We start from the raw sequence: 20374 nt of genomic DNA, 5'->3' as shown, positions 1-20374 counted from the left end.
TGAAAACCAAGGCTCCCCATTCTTTAAAAAAGAAAAAAATACTCTCAAATCCGAATCATTTTTTAAAGCACCCTGACCCTTTAATGAAAAGAGCCAGTAAGATAGCATCTGAAAAAAGAAAGACAGATTTTAGGAACAAAGGATTTTTTTCCTTGTGCTTTGTTTTCCCAGTCTTGAATTAATCACAGCTGTCTTTCCCCAGCAAAGGTTATTTTTATCTAGCATGCTTTAAATTAAAAAACAACAACAACAAAGGGAGCAATCTGATGTTCTTCAAGCTCCCAGAGCCCTTCCACAGAAAAAGAAGCATTCACTCTGTGCAGCTAAGAATCCAGCTTTTAATTCTATCTTTTCTTGTGTTTACATAAACTTTCGTTTGCATTTCAGAAGCCTTATGGAAAGATTCCTGTGGCTGACCCGGGAGTAGTGGTGAATTTCTCCATCAAGTGAGTATTGATGAGCTGCAAAGTTCAGTGAACAGGAAAATTCTGCTCCTTTTATTGCCAATGTGACAGGTTACTTTATTACCATGCCTTTCACAGCAATTTAACAGTTACCCTGGTAACGGATTCAGTGAGGTAATGGGATCACAGGCATTGGAGCGAAGGCAGGCTGGCCGCTCGGCGCAGCCATCTGCTGGCTGCTGTTCCGAAGGCTGTCTGCCTGGAGGAGCCCTGACAGTCACGGGGCCTGCATGGCAATGAGCAGGTGAAACCGCAGGCCTGCCCTATTTAGCTGTACTCTGGTGATTTGTCTTTCTAATTCTATTGAAATAATCATCAGGATTTGTTTCTGATTAATTAACTAACCTTTTGGTAAAAAGATTAGATAACGAAATTGCTGCCTATTCAGAGATAATGAGATTTTTATTACTCTGTCAAAGGAAAAAAGTACATTTATGTGTCACCAGCCGCTGTGTCAAGAGGAAAAAAAAAAGAGTTTTCAGTCTTTGTCAGATGTGTATATTCCTCAACAGACGAAGGGTGTGCTTAATTCTGTAGGAACTCCCCCAGCCTTGTTTGATGGCTTTAGGAAGAGTTTTTAAAACAGCAAACAAAGTAATAAACACATTTAGGCCAATAGGCTTTTGGGGAGGGTGCTAATTTGTTTTAAAATGTCTCCTAATGGGAGAAATGCTTGGGAGTCTGGGGAACTTGCCTGTACTGTGTGGGTGTATTTATGTAAGTGTGAGAGTGTGAAGAAAGCAGTAAAATCTCCATGCGAGGCTTTAAAATGACATATGTAGACAGGCTGCTTTTCCTCCGCACTACAGATATGTCTTCGGCTTGCAGTACATTTGTCTTCTGGCAGGAGTTGCACTCAGGCAATGGGAAGGGGAAATCATCCGAGCTTAGCAGGCTGGGAGGTCACCTGTGACTGTCACAGGTAGGCTGCCTTAGGAAATGAATTATTCTAACTGGCGGTGAGTAAAAAGGGAAGCAGCCCTTCTCCTGTTTCACTCCAAGACACACAGCCGGTCGATTTAACCTTTTCTCTTAAGAAGTCACAGCTCAATCCTTTGTTAAGGGGGACTTTCATTTTCTCACTCCTCTGTGCCTTCTTCAATGCTATGATGCCAAGAAAAAAAAAAAAAAAAAAAAAACCAACCCGGGGAAAAGCGCTTTCCTTGGATAAAGAGATGCCAAATGCGCCAAATAGGCTGTGTGAGCCAGGCAGGATTGGAGGGAACAAAGCGCAGTATATTTCCAAATAAAACTTCAAAGAGCTACAATATTGTTTTAATTACTAAAACCTGAGGAGGAAACACAGTGCATGTCTCTTCCTGCAATGCAATAAAACGGAGGAGTGGGAGAAAGGGCCAAGTGGCGGGCTGGGACCCAGCTGAGCATTTTGTGAAAGTGTATTTGTGTCACTGTCTTTTCAGAGTCAATGAGACACTTATGTTTCTTGTGATATCCTGTGGCCTTGGCTGCCTCCGTTTGTGTGTGTATGAACATGAGAAGATTTCAAGTTCTAAAAATGGAAGTTTCTATTCTGAATTTCATATGGTTCACAGACAAGTTGCAACAGACCAAAGGAAAAAAAAAAGAATGTGCAGGGGATCAAATGTGAACATTCCAGAGCCCACTTTCCTGTCCTGCCTGGCGTTCCCACTCTCTATCCCTCTTTATTCCAGTCCCTCCTGCACCTCCAGTTGCCGGCTAACAGGCTCCATTCGTGATAACAGATGCTTGACAAAGAAAGAGAAATAAGACATTAAAAAAGAGTAGGTTGCTGCTGGGGGTGGGGATTTGATAGCTCATTGCCAATGGCTTTTTACAGGAACTTGCTCTCCCTGGCTCACTACCAAGACAGGGAGAGAACAAGGCGGGGGAGGGAGCCTTTGTCCTCAAACTCCCAGTGAAATATAGGGTTAATATTAGCAATTATTATTAAAATTAGCCAAATGTTATTAAATGATCTTTGTATAGAAGAATAAGTATAGTTTTCCCTTTGGCAGACAATGACATCTGCAGCTCTACATTTTCATGAAATGACTATACTTAACAAAAACATGACTTCATTTTCATGGTATTTCTTTTGTGCCTAGGAGCAACCCTGTAATTGTTCACTTCAATTACAACATTACTATTTTAAACCGAAACCCATTTTATCTGCATGCCAGCTTTTTATTTGTTTTACCAACTATATCTATTTCCATTACTGCAAGGCTGATGGTTTGTCTCAAGAGGAAATCAAATCCATTAATTCAGAAATTTCAAGCCCGACTAGCTCTGCCATAAGCAGCATTTCTTATGCTAATAGCAAATGTGCTGAGACTGAAAGGAACTGACATGGCCCTGTTTTTTATCATAACTTAAGCATTTATGTAAGAAGGCAAATCTAATAGTAGTAGGAAACTGTAAGTGTTATTATATATAATTCACTTTCCTGAGATCTGGACAGGGCTCTGGTTTGTGTAGCCATGGTTTAAATCAGGCTGCCACAAGACTTTAACTCACCTGACTTTCCCTATTCAGCCAACATATTGCTTCACAACAGATATATCTAGCATGAAACTAGATTTGTGTGTTTGTGTGTATTTGTTTTATTCTCTACTATTTTTTCCCCCTGCAAGACCAACTTTTGTCACTGCAGGGGGAAAACAATCGTTTTGTATGCAGGGGATGTCTGAAACTTACGTGTGTAACAGCACTAGCCTGAGACAAACCTGGCCCCTTCTGTTTCATTTTTAATGCACTCTGTTTGGGTCCTATCACATGGTTTGTGTTCAATTAGATAGCTTGACTCAATAAAATCTGACTCTGACCCAGAAAAAAAGGAGAGAGAGAGACTGCTCCTGACTCCTGCATAAGCTTTTGCAGGCACTGTGACCTGTTTATGTCAATGGTAAAGTGTAAGAGATTCCTATCACAGAACCACATCATCTTCTGGGATCTTAAAAATACAGAAAGCACTTGAGGACCCTGGCCCTCCTTTGTCACTGCAAAGCCCTTCAGTGCTGTAAATCAGTCCTCATTGGGAGCTCTTATACACCAGCCATCACCGATAAGCTTTGGAGAAGTAGACAAGGCTTTTAGGAATTGCTGAACCATGAAGTTGACCTGCTTAGGGTTTTGTTGTAGACTATTAAATCCAGGATGGCCGTTTTAAGATGATTCCGCTTTCTTTTTCCCTTGGCCTGGTTAAGCAACTCTACCCCTACCTCATTATTTGACTGATTTAAAAAAAAAAATCAGAATGGAGCAACCTGCTGTTTAAGAATACTACCTTCACACATCAATTTAATCAGAGTGACTTATGCTGACGTAGTTTACGGGCTCAAGCAACTTGACGCTAATTTTGCAGCTAAGAAAAGATTTACTAACTGTACATACTGCTCTGCTTTTGTTGGCATGGGTACCACAATTCTTTTCTCCAAAAACAAACTCTAAATCTTTTGTAAACATGCATTATTTGGTTAACACATTGTAAATGGATCCCAGTTGTGCAGCACAAGCACTCTTCACTATTATGTAAACAATTATTCACTGAAAAGCTTGCTTTAAATTGTAAATGAATATATTTCAGCTGTAACGTTGCTTTCAGACCTGCCCAGTGGTATAAATCTGGTCATTTGTTTTTTGCACTCTGCCTATTACTAACCGGTTAGAAATGTGCTGATTATTTGCACAAGCCTTTCACACTGCGGGCACAGTTAAATTGCTGTTTTATTTTTCCTGTGTTTGATGAGTGTTAACAGGAGCACCATTTGAGGAAACCCAAACCAAATACAGCTCTTTAATTGGGGTTGGAGTGTTTGGGAAAAGCCACCCGGTGAGTAATTCCACTGTTTAATGTTTGAAAGTTCATCCACCTCACTATAGGACTTATGACAAGATTAATTAAAGGGAGTTAACAAAAATGCAGGGCCTTGCTCAGCCAACCAGAATTTACGGCGCACCCAGTTGCGGGGGTGTAGATTATTTCGTGCAAGGTCTAATTCCCAACCCTCTCCTTTAAACTCCTGTCATTGCCAAACAGCTCCACGTTAAGACTGGGCAATTTTAAATTCAGTATCTCTTCAAGAAAGCACAATCTGGAGAAAAACTATGACAGAGGTATCTCACTGGGCCCCTGTGACTTCCTTTCCTCACAGGGTACGCCCAGTGGCTGATGAAAGTTTCAGCTGACTCAGAAAGCCTTGTCTTTCCATTTCTCCCTAAAGAGTCAATGATTCATTTTTAAAGTTTCCCCACCCCTTGTGGTTTAATTGGGTTTCAGTAGTGTGCCGATCTGCAGAGCTTGGAAGACAGAAATAATGACCTCGGATGGTCTCATTGGTGTGCACCAGAACATGTGTAGTTTTATCTAGCTCTTTTGCTAGAACTGCAAAACTGTATGTGCATTGACTTAGACACTGCTGACCTTAGATCAAGCCTAGGATAATGGAAGAAGCTCCAGATTCCAGCCCCAGATTTGCTCCTGTCTTTGGACACTCATTTTACCTCTGTGAGTCTTGCCTGTGGCATAGCCGGGTTGGATGGCACCATCCTTAGTTCCTTCTGAAACTGAAATTCTCAGATACCTGTGGTGCATAATTCTACCTGCTCTTTCATATCTATAAATAAATAAAAGAGGAAGACTCAGTGATCAAAAGATATGGTATTTAATAGCTAAAAGGACAAGGCTTTTACTTCCATATTGAACATTAGAAAGGGAATCTGTAGTTTTTTTTGTTACTGAGAATTCTGTAGAATTCAGGTAGAATAGGTACGCTTCCTTCTGTGGCTATTCTTTGCAACTTAAATGACTATACTATCTTTAGGTAAATCGCACAAGAAATATTTTGTAGATCTACAATGGTTTGTAATTATATTATTTATAATTTGTTTAATATACTTTCCCTCATAGTCATCAGGACTCATGCTACCTTTTTCTTCCTGACAAGCTACTTATTCAGATATTCTATTTTACATATTACATTCAATTTAGGTTGAAAGAATGAAAGTAATGTTCACATCAATATATGGCTGTGAAAATTAAGATAGAAGACTTTTTTTTGTCTTCTCTAAAACTTTCTCTTTTCTAGATACTGACACAAGTTATCACTAATGACAAATTGGAACCATAAGCCTTGAGTACAAAAAGTCCATTTCAGGACAATTATGAGCTTTGTCATAATGGAAAATACAGGCATTATTGATTTCTTTTCCCCTGCTAAACACAGTTTTCTAAATAAGAAACAGGCAGGCTCCTGCAGCATTTCTCTTACCTATATATATGTGTTCGATATGCAGTTCCACAGAACAAACGGAAATATTTTTAAATTACATATGTTTTAGTTAGAAGCACACTTGGAATTTTTTTAACTGTAGTTTGCAATAGTCCTGAGTCCTGGTAGTTGGTTTATTTTAAAATGTAGATGTTACACCAAATTGAAGTATTAGCAGCGCTCATTTTACGTGCTTCCCTATCTGCCCTTTCATCCAGTGCTTCCAAGGGAAATACACATTTCACACTGCTCACAGCTCTAACATTTTCTTTGCCTATTTCTGACTTCTGACCTTGTCCAGACTGACAACCATGCTATCATGACTTTACCTTTCAACTCTCCATTTTATAACACCATGTCTAGGAATGCCCCAGTTAAAAGAAGGAGCCACTTATTCAGGCCAAATGTGTGGAATATTGATAAAGTCCATTCAGAATTGAAATGTGTGCAAGGCAGCTCACAATGACCTTCTTAGAAACACATTAACGATGTACAAGTGTTTCTGGTCTTTATTAAGGTCTTGGCTATTTATATTATAGAAGGACAGACTTCGTCTGACTGGTTTTTGCTATCAAATTCAAACTTTCATGTTTATTACAATAAATAAATGGTCACTTAAGTACCTGAAAGAGTAAGAGTTCAAGTAAGATTTTACATCAGTATGTGGAATGAGTTCAAAGCATTCAAATAGTCTACTATGCCCGAGTCGAAACTCTTCTGCTGTGGTCAATGAGTCCACATAATCTAGCTGGAAAATATTCTGAGCATTTTCCTGAGCAGACAGAATTCCTGTCCTGGACTTATATCTTAGAGAATGTACAGGTGTCTAAAGAATCTTTAAAATAAAGGCCAAGCAGCCTTGGCTGATATGTTCCTCTTCAGTTACTTAAATTCTAAGTTCTTTGGGAGTAAGGAATTTATCTTCTTCATCTTTCCAATCTGACTACCTAGCCCAATGCCTCACATTTAACAAATGTCCAATAAATGTTTGTTGACCTAAATAATGATGGCATCCTGAATATTCATTCTTTACTCCATGGTAGTAGAGAGATGAGTCATGTAATCAATGTGTACAACTTACATGTATAGGAAAATGGTCATTCCTACTTAATGTCCAGTTTGTGAATTCACCTAAGGCTAGACACAGTTTCAGAGGCAGAAATGTCATTCATATTGCAAAAATGAAGATTTCCCTAAAACATGATTAAACTAATACACTTATTAGAATTAAATCAATATACCAGCAGTAGAAGGGAAGATTACAAGGCACAAGGAAAGAAACAAACCTTTGCATTCAGGTGAGTCCTCATCTTAAAAAGTCTTCTATTATTATGTATTTATAATGTGTTTTTTGCATAAATGTTTGCAAGAACCTGTAGCTGCACCTTCTTCTGCTTTTAGACCTGTTGGAATGAGACTTAAATTTGGCAATCACTTATTTAAGTACTTTAGTAACAGAAAGAAATAATTTAATAGTTGATATGGTTTGGCCGTGTCCCACCCAGATCTCATCTTGAATTGTTGTTCCCATAATCCCCATCTGTCATTGGATGGACCAGGTGGAGATAATGGAATAATGGGAGCAGTTTACCCCATGGTGTTCTCGTGATACTGAGTGAGTTCTCACGAGATCTGACAGTTTTATAAGCATCTGGCATTTCCCCTGCTTATATTTCTCCTTCCTGCCATCATGTGAAGAAGGATGTGTTTACTTCCCATTCTGCAATGGTTGTAAGTTTCCTGAGGCCTCCCCAGTCATGCTGCACTGTGAGTCAATTAAACCTCTTTCCTTTATAAATTATCCAGTATCAGGCAGTCCTTTATAGCAGTGGGAGAATGGACTAATACAATAGTCATTGTCATATAACATATTATTTCACTTTTCTTAAGCATATATTATTTTTATAAAAATAATAAAGCTATTTTGAAAAAGAAAGTTGAGTATGCCATTCTTTCAAATGCAGTATGATAGCAAATATAGTCAAAAAGGAATCAGGAAAGTCTGCAGATGGATGTTATAACCACACTAAGTCTTGAAGGATAAGGGAATTTAGCCTGGAGAAAGGAAGCAAGGTTCATTTCAGGCAGAGGGAAGAACATATGTTGCTGTACAGCTTTGGGTTTAAATCACATCATGTTAAAAAGGCCTTCCTTGACTATAATACAAATGTTATTTATATTTTATAGAAACAATTAATAATTTAGGAAAATTCTCTACCTCTTTCCTCAAAAAAGTATTTGCTTTTTACAAATGGAAATTTGATATTTATAATAAAACAATTAATAAATGTCTCAATGTTACCTCATTAACTTTAAATTCTTCAAAATATGTATCTTATTTGTTCGTCTATCCAACAAAATTTTATTGAATCTACATAAACTTTTCCTAAGAACTATGGTAGCTACTGTGAATATAAGGGTGAAAAGACAAATGTAACTCCATGCTGTCATGGAGCTTATAAATCTTTGAGGCCATCTCTCCTCAATCATCATGAACATAGTGAACGTGTCTAGAAGAAAATTTCTATGTGAAAACTGATATATTAGTGTTTTAGTTTTTACTTCTGCATAACAAATCATCACAAAACATAGTGTCTTAAAATAATAATTACTTATTATCTCACAGTTTCTGTGGGTCAGGAATTTCAAAGCAGCTTAGCTGGGCTATTTTGGCTGGGGGGCTCTCATGAAGTTTTAGTCAAATTTTGGCTGACTGTAATCTTTTGAAGATTAGGCTACACTAGAAGATCTGCTTCCAAGGCCATGCAGACACAAGACTGTTTGTGGGAGGCCTCAGCTCCTTGCTGGTGCACTTCTCCACACAGCTGCGTAAGTGGCCTCATGGCATGGCACTGGTTTCCCCCAGAGCAAATGATCCAACAGGCCAAGTTGGAAGCTGTGGCTCCTTTTATGACCTAGCCTCAGAAAAAAACACAGGAACCCATCCATAGTATTCTACGTGATAAGCTTTGATTCAATGTTGGAGACTAAGCTAGGGCATAGATATCAGATGGTGAAAATCACTGGGGGCCACCTTGGAGCTGACTGCCACAATGACCAAGCCTTTGTTCAGAAAATCTCTACATCCAGGAATCCAGTTTGTGACATAATCATCAGTTCAAAACGCTCATTTAGTTTCATAATATCCTGAAGTTGTTGACAGCTTTTTTACTTTGAAGAATGAATCTATAAGTTTATGAAGCAAATTTTCAATAAGTCTTAGGCTTTTGTGTTTTTTGTTTGTTTTCAACTAAATAATCTTCCCTAGTACTTTGAAACCATTGTTTTCAATCAGAGAGTAAGCTTTCACTTTGCTCTGAGTGAAGCATAAGGGCCCCAATAGGTGCTGGAGTGGAAATATATTCTTCCTAAACAGTGAAAATTCTTACTTGCCAAGGAATCATTTCATCTTTTTCATCTGAGAAAGATATCAATTTTTCAAAATTTGTGTTGCCAGAAAAAGTTAAAAGTACCGATTTAATTCAAAATCTTACCAAATGAAAGAATTCTCTACACAGCATCCCTTACAGATGGTCAATGGGTAGTTGGACTACTTTTCATGACAGGAGGCTCCTTTCTTCGTGGGAAACAGTAAATTCATATTCAGTAGAGAGCCAAAATCATCAGCTCGCTGAAACCTCAACTCAAGGATTTTAATGGTGCCTTCTGGAGCAGTGTAAAACAGGTTGGCTCTCTTTTCTGCATGATAGCCCTTCTCAAAGCTGAAGATAAGCTGTCATTTCTTGCCTTTATAAACAAGTAATAAATTAACCATAAATTGAGATTCTAACTATAAGCCATTATTATTTAAATCCTCTGAGGCTACATTCTATTTATCTGGTTTCAAGTCTTCACTGCTTTTTTCTTTTTTCTTTTTTTTTTTTTTGAAGATATTGTTTAATTCAAAATTTATGTTATTTTTTCTTAGTCCAAAATGTGAAATTTTACTAAATGCAAAAGCAAATACTTGTTAGATGTCTTAGAGGTTGTGAATTTGATTTAGCAGTTCTCTAGAAATATGAAGCTTAACTGAAGCAAATTCCTGTTATTCTACTTTTACATCTATTTCCCCACAGAAGGGCTTAAAAATGAGATTGCAAATCCTAACTGCTACTTTCCTCTATCTGGTTGACAGGTAGACTTGGAGTCAGAGATGAGATTACTTAATCCCAAGGGTCCTATTTTCCCTTTTGCCTAAGGCCTTCCTGGTGTTAATTAGGTGCAAGGAGAGATGCAGAATTAACACTTTCAGGAGCAACATTTACCTTCCTCTCATTAGCTGCACTGCAGCAATAATGATGTAATAACACCCTTTACTGTTAAGGTTGCCATACTTTAAAGCAGTCTCTAGTGCCCCAGACACAGTTCATAGACACTGTTCTCAGCCATAGAGTTACCAGAGAAGAGCTCGAGTTTTGTAGACAATTTGCTCAATATTATTATTCTTGAAGACTAACTACTATTGAAAAATTGTCTTGCTGTTGGTGGTTGATTTGTTGCCTTTTCTTTGACCTTCCTAAATGGTGAAATGCCTATCTTATGATAATAATATTTCCATCTAGCTCTGTACTCCTTTGAAAAGATGCCACATGGAAAGACGCTTCTCTTTCTCTTTATACATCAACAATTAAGATGGTTAATTCAGACTTTCTGGAGAGTCTTATCAATGCCAATAGCAATCATTGCACACAATGGTATTCTTTAAAGTGCCCTGTTGTATAGCAGTCTCAAAAATTATGTTGAAAAAGTAGTATCCTTATTCATATAATACGAATAGTTTTTTGTAACTAGTAAAACCAGTGATCTGTGCAGGGTCAAGAACAAGGTAAACATGACTTATCTCTGCATATTTATGCCCTGTTTACTTTCTTCCGAAAGTATTCAGGATGAGACAAAACTGAAAGAACTATATTCTTCAAATAAGAGAAGAAATGGCCTTACGAAAGACAGAGTCTGGTGAAATCAACTCTCATCTGACATGCTAAAATTCTGGGTTTAAAATGTAAATAATTTAAAACTCATGTTAAAACAGGCTGTTAATTTAGTTTATAGAGCCATGCTATGTGGGTAGGTGGAAAGTTAGACTGTAAAAGTTTAAGACTTTGAAGATTAGGCGTGGTAGGCAAATTAAAATTAAAATCTGATTCTCATTGTGACTTTTATTGCATATTTCTTATTTAAAAGCCATTAATAAAGATGGAGTATATTTCATCATTATAAGAATTTATCGAATAGCATAAACAATTCATTTCTAGGAAAATAGAGAAATTTTCTCATGATGTCTTTTGTTGGCAGCTAAACTTTGGGCTGTTTGTAGGCTATCTCTATGTTGGGAGAAACAGACTTTAAAGGGAGTAAAATGGTCTGACTGACTTTTTTGCAGGTTATATCTGAAGAAAGATGTTCTAAGGAAATCATAGGAATGAAATAATGTCACATGATTTCTCCTTTTATAGAAATTAAGCTCAAAAGTTAGTTTTAAAGATAATATTACCCTATGTAAATGGTAGATTACATTATTGCCTCAAGACATTATGATCTTGATGAATCTATATACATGGTTAATAAAGAGAAAAAAGACAATGCTAAGTACTCCAAATGCTCTAAATAATGTTTAGATTATCAGGGAATGTAATGGAACCTTAGGGCTGCATAAAAAATGATTATCAGACAATTATAATGTACTCAACATGTTTAAAGCACTATGTAACTCAAAATGGTCTCTTTTCTATATTATCCAACTTTTAGTGGAACATTAGGAAGTTACTAAAATTATGTATTATCTCTATTTTATAGATGACTAAACTAAAACAGAAACTTAATGACAGTAATAGATTTAGATTATAGGTCAATGAATGACTCATTTTGTGTACCTACCATTTTCCTCTCCAAATCCTCCAGGATTCTATAGCACACTATTATGAATAAGAGTAAAGATCTCTGGCTAAAATCTCTGTGGTTATATTGCCATGTATTACATATGGATTAATAAATCATTGTATGGCTGGCACATGAATTGTAAGAATTTATCAACCTAACCAGGTCAGTTTTGAGAGTGAACGGGGACGCTACTAATGATTATATCAGGACTTTATGGAGTGACTCTAAATATAACTTTGTAGTGACTCTAAATAAACTGTTGACCAAAAAAAAAATTGTGTATATTTCTTTCTGTTTTGTTTTCCCAGAAGAGTGAGATTCCTTTTCTTACGCATATGTGAATTTTGCTTGTGTTTTGTTTTTGCCAGAGTAAGAGGTGTTTGAGGAACATAATTTCACTCTTAACTAAGACAAGGCAGTTGTTTCCTCTTTACTTCTCAATATCGCTGAAAGCATTATTCTGGTTAATCAGCCACATTCAATCAAATAATATGAAATATAATCATAGAGAAAACATTCCGTCTTCAGAGATTTTCCAGGATATAAATTTATGTATGTGTATTTATACACATTTTTTTTGTCCTTTTTTTTTTTTTTTTTTTTGAGGTGACTTCTGACTCTACAATCAGGCTGGAGTGCAGTAGCATGATCATAGTTCACTGCAGCCATGAACTCTGGGACTCAAGTGAATCTCCCATCTCAGCCTCCCAAGTAGCTAAGACTACAGGTGTGTGCCACCACACCTCGTAAATTTATTTTTTGTACAGATGGGGTCTTGCTTTTGGCCCATGCTGGCCTCAAACTCCTGTCCTCAAGAAATCCTCCTCCCCCAGCCTCCCAAAGTACTGAGATTACAGGCATGAGCTACCACACCTGGCTTTTTTTTTTCTCTCGAGCAAATAGATTGGGATAATGAAAATGACTACTGTTGAGCACTTTTTAAAGCATTCAAATGTTGCATAAATATTTTCAAATTTTCATTAAAACTTAATTTTAGAATGCTGAGAGTTACAATCTGAAACCAACAAATTCAGTGCTTACATTACCAGATTTTAATTTTTATTTCTCAATAACCTAAATAAGGAATTTTAATGGATTTATATTATTTCTAAAATGCTCGTTCTTATTTCTACTAGCTTCCCTTATTTTTCTCTTAGTCCGTTTTCCGTTTCTTATTATTTTGCTTCTTTAGTTTTTCCTTTCCTAATTATTGTTTGGTCACATTTTATTTGATTCTTGTTTTTTTGAAATAGATAATTCTAACTATATTTTTTTCTAGTTACTATCATATATTATTAATTTTAAAAGCTCTGGATAAATTTTCCTAACAACATCAAAATCAATCAGTCACTTTATTAATCAGCTTTGCTTCATGACAAATAACCTCCAGACCTCAGTGGGTTGCCATAAAAAGCTCATTTCTCTCTTAGGTTTTATGTCAATTTTAACAGGTTGACTGTGGCTCTCTCTCTCTATATATATATATACACACATATACTCTCTCTCTCTCTCTCTCTCTCTATATATATACTCATTCCAGAATCTAAGCTGCAGGAGCAAATCTGAAAAGGACATGCCATTCTTTTGCAACAGAAAAATACCAGGCTAAGGCACTCAAGATTCTCAATACTTCTGATTGAATGTGGTATATTTCATGTTTACTCACTGCCCATTAGCCAAAGCAAGTCACATGGCCAAGCCTAATATCAAAGAGGTTGGGATGTAAGCTCCCCCTATAAGATGGTGCTTTATGTCACATGGCAACAGGGAGGGTAGAGAATAACTGAAAATGATGGCACCATGTACTATAGTAACTCTACCCTGTTGCTCTGACAAGATAAGATCAACATGTACTGATCTCATCTAAGTGTTAGAGATACTATAAGGAATAAAGCTATCCTTTTTTATGAAACTTAAACTCAGGTTGTGATATACCTATTGCACTACTCTTCTAGCTTTGTATTGAAATTATCCAGAATTTGCACTAAGTTTTTCCAAACGTTGACTAACTCATTTGCATGCAGCAGCCTATTCTTATTTTATGAATTTGGTATCCTCTCAAATCTCTGGGGATATGAACATCTATTTTAAAATTTTCTTCTATGTCTGGTATCAACTTTACTTTGTAAGGTGAGAGAGTATCATTTTATATAGTTACGTATATCTTTATGATATGTTGACTTTTCTCATGTTCACAGTGATTGATCTATACCAAGGACTAAAGAAGGCTTCACCAGTTCAAGTAAATATCACTGTTCCCCAGGCAAGGTGTATGGATTCTGTTCAGAGGTCATCTGATTGCAGCAAATAATCAGTAGCAAATAACCAGGAAAGGGTCTGGTGGATGGAGCATATTTTCAGTTGATTTTCTTTTAAGGTACTTGGGATATTGTCTTTGGCATACAAGTGATTCTCATATATTACAAAAGGTGTTTAGGCCCCTTCTCTGTTTCTCTCCCTAAACTCGAAAGCCCATTCTGTAAGTTCCCCATGGACAAGTTGTCACGTTATTTAAATAACTTATCTCCAAGCTTTATCCTGAAGTCAAACATCAGAGCCAGTCACATTAAGAGTGGGCCCTGGCAAAGAGACTTACAAACCTTTAAATAAATATCCAAAGATGGCCTCAGAGCACACTTCTGCTGCCTCTGATCTTAAGGGGACTCCTGATATAGCCCAGAGCAAGGGGAGATTCATGAGGTGAGTGAGGTTCTTGCCTCAGGCACAAAACTTAAGCTAAAACACACAATAATCACCATAAATAATATTCTGCTGCAATTCTTTAAAAGATCCAAAAGTAATGCAAAATTCTGTAATAGACAAAATGTCAAAACCTTAAATAAAGATAAAATTGCTAATAGTACTGTGCCAAGCCACAGCAGAGCATGAAGCAAAACAAATTCTTACTTTTGATTTTTCAAAATATTTTCAAGTTTTTTGGGGGTACGCTCTCAAATTTTATATTCAACATTCAGCTCACCCCAGTCCTGGCTCTGGCTCCTGAGAAAACCTACCATTTCTCCTCCTGAGAAAACCTACCATTTGAGCAGTACTACATTATGTTTGTACCATATGCGTAGTTCTTTAGCTTTGTTGGGTCAAGGGAAAAATCTCATCTGTCAGCTTTAGAGCTTTTACAACTTTCTCAGTCTAGTTGTCCACTGATGAAATATTTCATTTTTCTCTGCACTGATTATAGACTTATTATTATTTTTCACGTTTTTGTTTCAGTAGGATTTTGAGAGAGAAAAAAAGTTAACTTCCGCGTATACATGTGCTCAGTCAGCTATCTTGAAACAGAAGCCGGGAATAGACATAAAAGCAAGATAAAATAATGGTAAGACTAATTATTAAAATGTAAGGCATATTGGGGTACATAAAAGATATGGCATATGTAAAAAGATTCAGCATTATTTTTTAAGTGGCTATAATTCCATTTTCAAACATAATGGAACAATTTAAGGTAGGCATATTTTAGAGTTTAGAAATAAAAGGTTGAGTAAAAAGGAAATAGATAAATTTGACCATCTAAATCCAGCCATAAAGAAATACACTAGAGACACAGGGAGAAAAACTACTCTGCTTCCATTTCCTCCAAAGACTCCCAAGTATTGTATAAGACATAGTTTCATTAGAAGAGAAACACATAACTAAGCAAATAGAGAACATTTCAGAGGATTGCATTTAAAAACTTACTAAATTCAGGTTAAAAATACAGTTAAAGACATCCCAGGCTATTTTATGATGGAGACCAGACATTCCTAACCTGTTTAACTCTAGTGAAACCTTCCCGCTTCTGCCCTTGGAAGTTCATGTCAGGACATTAAATGACTAAATTATGTCTCAAACACTCAGGTGTTAAAATAAAAACATAATATTTACCCTTTGTTCATTGCTTACTATGTACCAGAAGGTGAGATATTATCTCATCTACTCTTCATGACACCAGAAAAAGTAGGAATGAAAACTTTCCCTGTTTTACAAATGAGAAGACTGAGGCTGGGGAAGTCAAGTTACTTGATCAAGATTATACATTTCATATTTGCTGAGCTGGGAGTCAAGCTCAGGCATCTGTGGCTTAAGCCTGTGCTTTCAACCATCATCTTATAGTTGTAGAAGGGGTTTATTTCATCAGTATTGGTAATCAGGCTAATTCCACAATAAACATGGACCAATAAATAGAGAGCCCTAGTTGTCTCTTCCTCCAATAGTTTTATTTAAAACCTGTTTATTATGACTGTGCAACTGTTCTTTGTACTTCAGTTTCTCATTTGTAAAAAGAAACAATGCCTAAGATTTCTACCCATTCTACAATTCTATGATTCTGTGATTATTATCAGCAGCAATTTGTCCTAAGTAAGATATAATTGCATAACCCAGTGACTTCAAAGGGCAAACTAAGAATAAGATGTAAATAGGCAGACTCAAAAGAAACCAAGGTAACACCCATAATTTCAAGAAGCTCGTTTTATTCTCATTCTCTCCCTTTCACCTTAAATCACTTCTTACTTTTTAATTGCCCCAATTTTGCTTTTATTTTATCCTGTACTAATAGAAGTAATGTGATTCCATTTGGCCTTGCTTTTCCTACCCAGCATTTCTCTACCTTTTAAAACCAAGATAATCTTTAGCTATCAAAACACCTCATGTTTCACCTTAGGAGATTCCATACATCTCCCAAGGGGAGCAGGTCAACTTCACTCATACAGTAAGAACCTCAGAGACAGCCTATTGAGTTACCTTACCAGCTAAAAAAAAAAAATTAAAATTAAAAAAAAATCTGTTGAGCTTGGTACTCCAGAATTTGTTTTTACTAAAATTACATGTTGTCAGGCACTTTAAATTAAAATTATGAAGTTCCATCTCAGAACCATCAGACTAAAATTTGTAAAATACTGGAGAGGATATCTAGAAACAAAGACTGTTAAGGAGGGGAGTGTAAAGTGATACAACCACTTTAGTGAACAGTTTACCAAAATATCAAAAAGTTTAAGATATGCATGACCTAGGACTCAGCAATTTCACCATCAGTCATGTGCATTCAGATACATTCTAAAAGTGCTCATTGCAGCATCCCATTAGTACTGAAAAACTATAAGTAAATATTCATCAACAGGAGAGCAGATATATACATTATGATAGATGCAGAGGGTAGAATTCTATTATTTTAGTCCATTTCGTGCTGCCATATCAAAATATCACAGACTGGAGAATTTATAATGAACAGAAATTTATTTTCACAGTTCTGGAGGCTGGGAAGTCCAAGAGCAAACAGTTGCATTTGTGAAAGCCCTCCTGTTGCATCATCACTGGTGGAAGTCAGAAGGGCAAAAAGAGGGCAAAAGAGAAAGCAGAGGCTGAATTCATCTTTTTACAACAAACACATTTCCTTGACAACAGCATTAATCCATTTGTGAGGGTAGAGACCTCTTGACTTAAACACCTCTTAAAGGCCTCACCTAACACCTCCACATTGGGGATCAAATTTTCAACACATGAATTTTGGGGGACACATTCAAATCATAGCAGCTATTCATCAATCAATATGAATGAGCCAGAGCTATATGCAGCAGCATGAATAAATCTAAAACATAATAATGAGGGCAATGAAAACAAGCTGCAGGGTGGTGCATACTGTATGAAGCCATTTGCATAGTTTAGAAACACATAAAGCCTGAGAATATTTTGTTTTTAGATATATAATTTAAAAACTTATAAAAAGGGCTTGGAGGATAATAAATAAGACTGAGAAAACTACCTCTTTGAAAGAAGTGATTGGATTCATGCACAGAGGGTTTCAATTATGTCTGTTTTCCTTAATTCTTAAGTGGGCAATATATACATGGTTATTTGTTATATTATTTTTGTACTTTTTGCATCAGTTTATTTTATAATAAAAATAGATATACTTCTATTTTTTAAATGTAAAATTATGAGATTCAATGTTTTTTCAAATTATACATATTTTTATCCCTAGACTCTAATGATATGTCCCCAGTGAGAATGAAAATCCACCTTGTCAATCCACACTTACTATTGACTTAATTATCCAACAGCATTTTAAGTGCCAACTATGGGCTTAAACAAGTGCTGAATTATGTTGTTGACCACTGTGTTCACTCCCACCTCTAGGAGAGCCCAAACTTGTTGAGAAATAGTGAAGGCTAGGAGAGGCAGCATTTTAATTAGCTTCTGGCTAGATTTTACAAACCTCAACAAATTTATGCTATGCTCAGGGCTGCTACTGAATGCAATGACACTGGCTTACTCAAAATAATAGCCGGACACGGTGGCTCATGCCTGTAATCCCAGCACTTTGGGAGGCTGAGGCGGGTGAATCACCTGAGGTCAGGAGTTCGAGACCAGTCTGACCAATATGGTGAAACCCCACCTCTACTAAAAATACAAAAATTAGCTGGGCATGGTGGCATGCACCTGTAGTCCCAGTTACTCTGGAGGCTGAGACAGGAGAACTGCTTGAACCCAGGAGGCAGAGGTTGCAGTGAGCCGAGGTCACACAACTACACTCCAACCTAGGCAACAGAGTGAGAGTACATCTCAAAAAATAATAATAAATAAAAAATAAACAAGAAAAAAAATCCAAAATAATAATAACAAAGAAAACCTCTGGTCAGCAGCCCCGAGAACTCTCAAGCATGGAAGCTTGAGATAACCATTTTTTATATCCAAACTGCTTTCCAAGCTGTCACGCAAGGTGAAACTAAAGAAGCAATGTATGGCCTGACTTTAATTACTCTTCACTTCATTTGCTTGTGAGTTTTGTCAGTAAAAGATCTTTCGTTAAGGTTTGATTTCCACTGCCAAGGTAACAGGAACCATTTTCTAGATGGTTTGGCATCCACTGAGACTCTGAATTCCATTTCCTCAGACCACTACACTAGCCTTGACCCTCTTGCTCTTGTGGTTAACTAATGTCTATCATCCCACATTTCTGCAGGTATTCTCTGCTCAAGAATTCACTGTTGCTTTTTTTTCCTCTTGAACTTATTAATTTAACTCCACTAATCAGTCTCTCCTAGCAAAACCTCAATACATTTCCCCACCCTGCCCTACTCCACCTTAGCCACACATTCCATTACCACATCCTGAATTCTTGTCTTCAAATGAGTCACCCCTTCATTAGCTTAGCTCATTTTGCCTCCTTCTCTCAGGTACTACCTTGTTCAACCACACTTAGCAAGAGCTCCAATTCATCATCTACACCACCACTCTTTCACTGTTGCTCGTGCTATTGTTCTTCCTTCTCTTTCCTGGGTGAGATTCTAAGATTCAACATTGAAATTCTTTCTTTGCAAAATACCCTTAATCCCCTGTCCTCTCGTCTTTCATTGCATTCATTTAGCAAGCAGTGACTTAAGTTAAACCCAGGCATTCTCTATGCTTTCTCCAAGCAACTAAATATTGCTGGGGGGAAAAAATCACAGAATTGGTTGACTGAAATTGCTTTAAATACAACACACAAACCTCAAAACAGAATTCAACACTAACCTTGTCCTATTATATTTTTATACTTAGTATTCTTTCTCATTCTCCATGGTGACTATTTCTTGTTTTTTCCTCTACAGTTCTTAAGCATATAATCCCTTCCACCTCCCCTTCAAATTACTTACAATTTACAATCTTGCCTCATACTTGAGAAAAGGAAATGGATAAAAATAAAATTTTCTAATAATGTAGCAGACATATCTACCAACTTAGGTGTATCCATAACCATATGCTCTATCTTCTCTCCTGTTAAACAGATAGACAGATCCCTGTCTCTGTTAACACCCAATGTATCCAATTATGCTGTATATCACTTCCTAGTTTGTCTTCTCAAGGACTTTACTCTTGTGATCCATTAGTTATCTATTGCTGCATAACAGATTATTCTGCAATACCACAGCTCAAAACAACAAACATTTACTATCTCCAGTATCTAAGGGTAAAGAATCCAAGAGTGGCTTAATTGGAATGAATCTGGGTGAGATCTCTCACAAGTTTGCAGCCAAGCTATCAGCTAGGACTTCCATCGTAGCACTGATGGGCTGGGACTGAGGATCCACTTCCAAGCTCATGCACGTGACCATTGGTCAGTTTCTCACTGGAGGTCTCCGTTCTCAATTCTCCACCACTTAAGCCTCTCCATAGGGTTGCTCACAAGATAGCAGCTTGCTTTCCCCAGAACAAATAATGAGAGAGAGAGAGACCAAGTGGGAGCTGTATTCTATTATAACCCAATTTTGGAAGATCTTACCCCATCACTTCTGTTGTATAGTCTTAGTCACACAAACTAACCCTGATGGAACTGGAAGAGGTCCACACAAGGTTGTGAATGCCAAGAGATGGGATCCTTGGGGGTGAGTCATCTTGGAGGATGGCTACCACATGCAGCTACCTCTGTGTAACCTAAATTATAAATTTCTCCCTTTCTATTGGAGCATTCCTAGCAGTGTACAAAGTTAGACTCCTAACAGAAAAGAAAACTCCAATGGCCTCACATTCACCTCCATCTGCCACCTACTCTATTTGCCAAATCTCAGTGCCAAACTGTTCACAGAACTTGTGAATACCCACCATCACCATGCTATAGCACTTATCATCATTTTCCATTCTCTTCCTCTGTTTTCTGGCCATAACACCCCTCTAAAATCATTCTTGTCTATCAGTAGTGATTTTATGTTGCCTATTCTAGTAGACCATTATCTGCCTTCATCTTACTATAGCTGCTAGTATCACTCAAAAATATTCTCTTTTTTTGTATACAGAGAGGAATTT

Source organism: Macaca mulatta, chromosome 6, assembly GCF_049350105.2.
Source record: "Macaca mulatta isolate MMU2019108-1 chromosome 6, T2T-MMU8v2.0, whole genome shotgun sequence".
In the NCBI taxonomy this organism is placed as follows: Eukaryota; Metazoa; Chordata; class Mammalia; order Primates; family Cercopithecidae; genus Macaca; species Macaca mulatta.
The sequence above is the reverse complement of the archived record's forward strand: the minus strand, read 5'-3'. Positions refer to the sequence as shown.